Source organism: Leuciscus leuciscus (assembly GCF_965113295.1).
Source record: "Leuciscus leuciscus genome assembly, chromosome: 7".
Lineage (NCBI taxonomy): Eukaryota > Metazoa > Chordata > Actinopteri > Cypriniformes > Leuciscidae > Leuciscus > Leuciscus leuciscus.
This window is the reverse complement of record NC_138731.1, coordinates 36660006-36668568: the sequence shown is the minus strand read 5'-3', so window position 1 is coordinate 36668568 and position 8563 is coordinate 36660006.

Sequence of the window (8563 nt, the reverse complement as noted above, 5' to 3'; positions counted from 1 at the left end):
TCTACTGGCTATTTAAATCTAGCGGGTTTAGTGTCTCGTGTTGTAAATACAATGACGCTGGTAGTGATGATTCTGTCTGACCAATCAGTGATCTGCAGTGTTTCCACGTCACATTTTAGTATCGGTACGGTACGCTTGGAACCTCAACAGAGGTGGTACCATTTAAAGCGAGCCGAAGCGAGCCGTACCGTACCGTACCATGCAGTGGAAATGCGTCATAAGTGAGCCGTACTGAACCGAGCCGTACCGTACCATGCAGTGGAAAAGCGCCAAAGCGTGCCGTACCGAACCGAGCTGTACCGTACCATGCAGTGGAAAAGCGCCATTTGTCCATACAATGAAAGTCAGTGGGGCCCAAAGCATGCAGGTTTGAAGCAACATGAGGGTGAGTAAATTATGACAGAATTATAATTTTGGGGTGAACTGTCCCTTTAAGTATGTGTGTCACAATCTTTACTGTTTCCTTGATTAGTGTGATATTTAGCTGATCCTAAAAACATGACAAAATCTATTTGACTGGCCATACTTTCTCCATCTCCATCGCATCCCACTAACTCGATTTTGGTAGGGGATATCACACTTTCTGACTGTTTTTCCTGAGATCTTGCCCAGACTCAAAGGTCAGTCAGACTCACCAATTAAGGATGGGACTAAAGGACTGCGACTGACATTTCACTCCAATTCCCTGTCATGTACTGCAGTGCCCTATTTTGGCGGCAAATCAATGTGAGGCCTGCTGGAAAAAAAAAGGAAAAGAAATATGGCATATTGAGTGAACATAAACAATTGTAAAAGTCTGAATAGAATGAAATTAATGGAGCAACTTTACCCCGTGAAAGTGTGTGACTGCGTATTTTCTGGCCTTAGAGTAACAAAAGGTTTAGAAACAAGAACACAAACAAAAGGAACTTCATTTTGAGAATATTTCTGTAGTTCTCCCACCATAAAACTGTCACCACAGCCATTTCAAACCACTGCAATGACACCAACTGATCCATTAGCTCTGCAACTATTCCTGGGTGATCCATTAGCTTTGCTTCCAAGCCCTAGAAAATTAGGAATTACTATATTCACAAAACAACAAACACTTAAAACACAAAGGTATGTAATCCATTAGGGTGTTTTCAAATTCAGCTTTCATGTGTATATCTGAGAATCAGGAGAGTTTAGACTCTCCTCTTGTTTGCTGTCCTCAGAGTGCTAAACAGGGACTATTTGGGTCTGATCAAATCGCTGGTAAAAGCATCAGGAAGCATCCACAGAAACCATTCAGATTCAATTAGCTAATGGATGAGCAGTGTATTTCCTAAAGCCCTTTTTGCCTTGGCAATGCATTTCACAGTGAGGACTTCAACATCGTTATAATGGTTTAGCCATTAGGTCTCCATCAATAGACTTCTCACAAATTCTCAGCATTATATTTGGTTAAGGCAGTTCATAGTTCCACAATATAAACAGCACAGTAAGACATGCCTGGGGACAAGGCTACCCCAAAAATAGCTATCTCATTTGTGTATGCGTGGCTGTTGTCTTGCATGCCTAACATGGAATTGTAGCTCCACCTTTTTTTTTTTCAATCAAAGGAGAATAAAAGGATGTTCACTGTCAATAGAAGAATGTGGCCTCTTCAAAAATGCCACAGACCCATCATGTCTCCCTTCTGTAGCAAATCCAATCCTGAATCAGAGGTGTGGACTTCCCTGGAGAGGAATAAAATGAATTCATCACACTCTCCATTATTCACTGATTTTTTGGGAGTAAAAAATCTTTGCTTCAGTCCAGGTTCAAAGTCTGTTGACTGCTTGCTCTAGCTTTGAATAGATTAATAGAAACAATACATTATGCACTATAATTCACACTGTAATGTGTACAGCATTCACCATTAACGTGCAACAAACATACTTTAGAAATTAGGCCTGATCCTAAATACATGACAAAATGTATTTGAATGGCCATACTTTCTCCAATGATGCTGAAGTTTTCTTAAGTAAGTTTAATGATAACAAACAAATAAAAAGTAAAAACAATGAAACTGATGCACAATGACATGTATTTTAATTTTAATATAGTTTTAATCTCTGAATGAATGTTAGATGAGGCTGACAGCATGAAGCATCACTTTTAGAGGTAACCATTTAAGCCAATACATTTTCAGAATCTGTGTGTCATCAATCCTACTTGTGGTTAACAATAACTTTAACTTAATATTGCTGAAAGTTAAATTAATAAACGATTAATTAGGAGTACATGAGACTAGGAGTTTCAGACCGATTTATGCCCGATTTATCCCTCCTGACATTTGGAGAGAGAAAAAAAAATCGTGTCCAGGGCATCGGTTTGTTTTTGATGTTCAGCCCAGATTATCTGGTATTGTGAGGCATTTACAGATCAAATCCTAAACCTCCAGCTCTACTCGCGGACACATCGGTGCCGCCCCGACAATATCAAACGTGTTTTAGGATTTTAAATCTGAATGATTCCGACTATGATTACATCAGTACTTCAACAATAGCCAATGAGAGACAAGTCTACTAAGAGACGGAAGTGACAGAACTTTTGAAATGGCGACTGTGAAATAACAAACAGCTGTCAGGGTCAGTTGGACAGCGGAGATGGAGGAACAGCTGAAATGTGGCAACAAAAGACTGCCTTTATAATGTATCCTCATATAATGGTCTACAGCAAGTTGCCGCGACACAGTATCCATTTTGTTTACATCTGCTTCCCCGTGAGATTACGAGTGGTGCTAAATCTGCCATTATAATCTTTAGAATATCTTGTAGTGTGTGTGATGCGCCACGATTTTCAAATCTTGCAGTGTGTGCAGGTTTGAGATTTGAAAGAAGTAAATCTGTGAAGATTCTCCTTATGTGCAGGATGCAATCAGATTTCACAATGGATTTAGATTTATAATCTCTTGTAGTCTGAGACCGGCTTCAATTTCTTTCTTTTTTAAAATCTTATCAGATTTTTTAAATGTGAGAGACCACAAACATGATGGTAAAAATAATAATAATCATAGATTTGATAAACAACCAGATTCCCGACTGTGAACAATCTACAGAGTGTGTGCCCATTTGTCCGTGGGGTTTCCCCCCACACAACAGGATTTATGATCGGGATTTGAGATCGGTGTGGCTCTTACGTTCTTCAGAGCAGATTCAATCATTTTTAACATACACCAGATCTCAGGAAAATCTGATTAGATAATCTGTAGAACCATCAAGATAATCTGGACTTTAGGACTGTCGGAAGGGGTGAATTGGGCCCCAAATCGGCCCGATTACCTTGAAGTGTGTGTGTGTGCCTACACATAAAGTGAGTTACTTGTTTAATTCAAGTGTTTTTGGAACGAATTGGTTCAATGACTCAAAATATGTCACCACTTACTGGCATATATTGAAAGAGTTACTGAAAATCTTTGCACAAGTGTTGTGAATCCATTGGAAATGTTGTGTGAAATGTTTGTGTTATTACAAAAAGAAGAGATATGCATTCAAAATACATAATGCAAAATGCATATATTTAGAATAATTTGTACATTTAGTAAAAAATAAATACAATTCTGATAAGAATCATAATGTGTATCAAAGTTCTGTCCTACATGTTCTATCCATTTTGATACAGACAGCATGTCCCCTTCCATTCCTCAGGACACACACATGCTCGTGCAGCTTTCAGAGATGCCACTGTTGTACTGATGATGTGTATGGGGCCAAATCCAATGTCTGGGCTCTACAGGGTGTCAGAGGCTTCCTACCGTCTTTGTGGAATCGTCCCCTTGCAAAAACAGGAATTTTCCATTGAGTTGAGCAAGAATATCACACTCTCTCTCACACTTCAAAGTGTTTTCTTGAAAGACCTGGATACATGTTCTGGTTCCAGTGCTCAGAGGGAAAGAGGGTTCACTGTAAAGTCTGAACAAAGCATTAAAAGAAATCACTTAAAAATTAAATATATCATTACTTACTCACCCTTATGTCATCCCAAACTTGTATGCCATCATTTTTTTCTGTGAAACACATGATTTTTGAAGAATATTCATGCTCTTTTGCATGTAAAATTCAACATGCAACATTGCATGTAAAAGTGACCAAGGTGATCAAGCAACAAAAAAAGTGCTTTATTATATTTTTGAAGCCACATAATAGCTTTTTTTTTAGGAACAGACAAAAATGTTATATTATTACTGAAAATCTTCCCTACTCTACAGGCTACAACTCTAAAATCTGATTCTCTATTCTGTATTTAAACATGTGCTTTGCATTTGGTTACTTTGGCAATTTTTACTTTGAATGTGAATGTGATACAGTATTTTAGAGCTTCAGTGGAGTTTACAAAGGAGACTTCAGAGTCTACCCCAGATCCTATTTTTATGATTCTTTTATGGGGTTTGTTTTGAATTTGCTGTGTGGAGTTTCTTAAAAATGTATCTGTTTGTGTTCCACCATTGTGTGTACCATTTGGGTTTGTAACGACACAAAGCTGAGAAAATAATGGCAAAAAATATATTTATTTTTTGGGAAAACTGTTCTTAGGAATTGTGGTAATCAAATGTAAAATAACACTGCATATATAATCTTCACTGAATAAATTAAATAAAGATGAATCAATATTAAAGTTACAAAAGGTATTCAGTCATGAGTAGTGAGTGATTTCCCTGTCTTTTGTTGTTTGATTAAAGCTGCACTCCATAAAAATGATCCAAAATAATTTTTTGAGCAAGTACATAACCAGCCAGTGTTCAACACTATCTGCTTGCCTTAGCTTGATTCAAAATGGTAAGCTTGTAATAATGTTTTTAATTCCAGTGGTACTGGTGGATTTCCGTGGGAAATTCGAGCATGTCTTTGCATCATTACGTCACATCTGTACACATAAAGAAGGTGTCTCGGCTAGTAGGCTATGAGTGTGAGGATGTTGAAGGTGGAGATTTATAGCCTTTTCTCACAGCACTTGATATAATTAAACTTATCAATTTGATGGCGGATCCAGAAAGGTTGAAACGATAATCACCAGTAACAAAGACTTTGGACTTCGTAGAATCTGTGATTCCGAATGACAATATCCACACCATCAGCGCGGTGATTGACAGCCGCACATTCTCCTCAAAACATTGGATTCATCCGCGCTGTGCCATGCCGAGGCACAACGCACGTGAAGTTGATAATTCCGCGAATAACTGCAATTGCAGATTTCGAACAGAGATGGCGACAAAGAGGAAAAACTGCGGACTGCAGCTTCAACATTAAAAACACAGACAGCAGGAATATTAGGCTGCTGTCACTTTAAGACAATGCACTGATCCAAAATACTGATACTGATGCAGGTGTTGTCTTTCTCGACTGTTTACATTCAATTAAGACATCATTTACTATGTTTGCTTAATACTTGCCAAAACAGGCATGTTGATTGTGACATGTAATTTTTGTGTAAATGTGGATGTTTATGTCTGCTCAAGTGCAAGACTTGAAAGAAAACTCAATATTTGCTCGCTGTCTGATAAGCGGCTTTCCGTGTGCGTGCTTCAGATGAGTGCGCTCACAAATCTTCTCACAGCGCGCACACAAGTTCTCTTTCGCGGCTTCTTGGGCTTGAATGTTTAAATTGGCAAGGCTTAAATGATTTTAGTTTAAACAGATAGCAACGTGTGCTGTTCAGGTCTCACCTGCTCTTGCCTGCTATTAACACACAGGTTATGACTGCGTAAATGACTGGTCATATTAGAGCATACAGCACTCCTATTGAACAAAGTTTACAAAGAGTGACTATTTAACCTCGCTTTTGTTGATCATCGCTGTTGTAAAATATTTGGAAGCCAGAATGCATATCCATTGACAGAAACATAACTAAACTATGTCTGTCTTTTATGTGCATTGTTATTTTCAACTAACTGTATTAGATGAACCGTGGTGCAAGGACGTGAGAACCGTGGGTGGAGAATGGTATGGTTCTTTTTTTGAGAACCGTTACACCCCTAATATGTGTCTCTGCTTGGAAGTGAGTGAGCAAGAAACAGAAAGAGATTGCACTTAATCAGTTGGATTCATAAAGCCAGAACTGAAGGTCATTTGTTATGGGTATAATGTATTCAATGTAATCAGCTTCAATTACAGGCCTCCCAGTGGAAATGCGCAGAAAGCCATCTAGACCCTCCCCTGACAACAGCCCTCCTGCTGTCAGCACATTGCCTAACCTGCAAAAAGGAGTGTTTTACTTACAGAAACCATGGGGTGCTTTACTAAATTATGCCAGGTATGTTCCTATGTCAAAGGTCTTGTAATTTAGCAAATTGACTTCAATTATCCTCTTGTTGAATGTCAATATATTACAAATGATTGTAAAGAGGAGTGACCAGTTTTCATCATACACATACGTGATCAAAAAATAAATTAAAAAAATGCTTAAGTGGGCCTTCAGCTCAGGCATACCCTTCTGATGAGTTTTGAATATCAATATACTAGAAATAACAGTGTGAGAAAATGTATTTGCATGTATCTGTATTTCCCCAGATCTTCCACAGTGCTCACGTTTGGCTGTTTTTAAAAGAGCACATTATATTCAGTGTTTGTCACACAGGGATTCGACAAAGTCTAATGGGGACAAAAGGAATCAACTAATTTCTGCTCCTGTCAAATCCAGCTTGCAGGGGGTCAATCAGGCAGTGAGTCCATCCCTCCTCTCCAATAATGGACTATCAGACTGCCTGACCGCTGCAGCCGTAATGGGGCGAGCATACAGAGCGATAATTTATAGAGTCATACTTGCGGCTGGAGATGTGATTTTCTTAGTGCAATAGCAGAGTGCATTCAAAGTGATGTTTTGCATGCTGAGGCGGACCCGATGACCTCATTAAAATCTGTCAGAGACAGATCAGATGGAGGAAGGTTACTGTGGATACAGTGACGCAGACTGCCTCAAAAGGCCCCATGATTACCGAATGAAATATAGCTGAGCACCCTTCCCATTCTTCTCCTACAAAGGCACAAAATGAAAATCTGTGGAGAAAAAGGCGGTGAATCTGTGATTAAGGAAAATTTCTCTCTCAGAGATGGTGATTTTTGCAGCTGATAAGACATGGAGTTTAAAGGTACTGCACTAAATCATGCCTGGCACAGTCCACTGAAATGATGTATACTATGAAAAATGAAATGAATGAAATTTATATTCAAATTATTGGTAACATCATACCTAAACCTGTTTACTTTCTTAATGCATATCCTGGTCTTTTCTTTGTTTTTGTTATTCCAAAATCTGTTTTGATATTTAATGCCCATTTTTTTATTAACAAAATCAAGTCATTAAGTCATCATGACATTTATCATTAAATATCCTTTTATTTAATGGAAAATACATGCCTTGTTCTGTCATGAAACTTTAGATGGCGGAGGCTGATGGGTCCTTAACTCAAGCTGATGATAATTACCAGGGGGGTAATCGAGCTCTCGAATTCCGTACCGCCCCCGGGGGCCGCAATTGGCTAACAAGCCATCACCTGCTGTTAGCAATCCATTGACTCCCATTCATTTTGGCGTCACTTTGACAGCGAATAACTTTACATCTGAGGCATTTAAAGACTCCATTTGTCCATTGTTTATTTCTAAAGAAACACGACAATGTATAAAAGGCTCCATTACCTTGTATCTTACGTTATGGCCCCGTAGAAGCAGTTTTTGTAAATAGGCTAACGATTGCGTCATAACCAAGCGACTCTCTGGAAATTACCGTATAGACAGGAGAAGCTCACAGTCAATCGGGGGGACGTGGAGGCATAAAGTCCGATAAAGTCAAGGGAGAAGCCCATAGAGAATCATAAAGTTGCTCCTGCTCCTACCTCATGGACACCTCCTACTCACGCTCTCCGTCTCTGCAAGATTCGGAAGGGAATGATTCAGATTTCGCTTGGCACAGCTACTAGAAGACTTACAACTGTCAGACAGGCTGCTCACGTCACATCCACGTCGTCAAGCTCAGTTTGAGTCTGCGCAGTTCGCTCAGCCATCAGGAAGTGAGTGCTTCTAATTTGCTTCACTTTTCTCCGTTGAAACCTATGGGGTCGCTGTGTTCAGTATATATACTGTCTATGATAATTACAGCATTAACTACTGATGCATGCTGATTGATTCATGTCACACCTGCAGCCAATGAGCTTGCTGCTCAACATTTAAATGGCTGGTTAGCGTTCACTATAGCAGTTTGCAGTGCACTTTCAGAGACCCTCCGCCTTCCCCAGCTCCACCTGTTTAGATCTGCTATGGATAGAAATAACATAAAGGAAGTAGATGGGGTTGCAAATGTCTTTTCATGTTGACTTTGATGTCACATAATAATCAAAATATTGTCAGGTCAGCAGGTTTGAGAGGATGAACAATATTAGAACATGACACTGGCCATATTCAATCCTGCATCTCTGTGAGAGCTCAGCTCTTATGTGCTCACAGCACATAACATGTGCTCACAACATGTGTCATGGCCCTGACTGCAGAAGTGCATTTTAATGTTGACCAAAAGAATATAATGTAACAGAGATGCAAATTCTGCAGGGGACTCTTAAAGGGATACT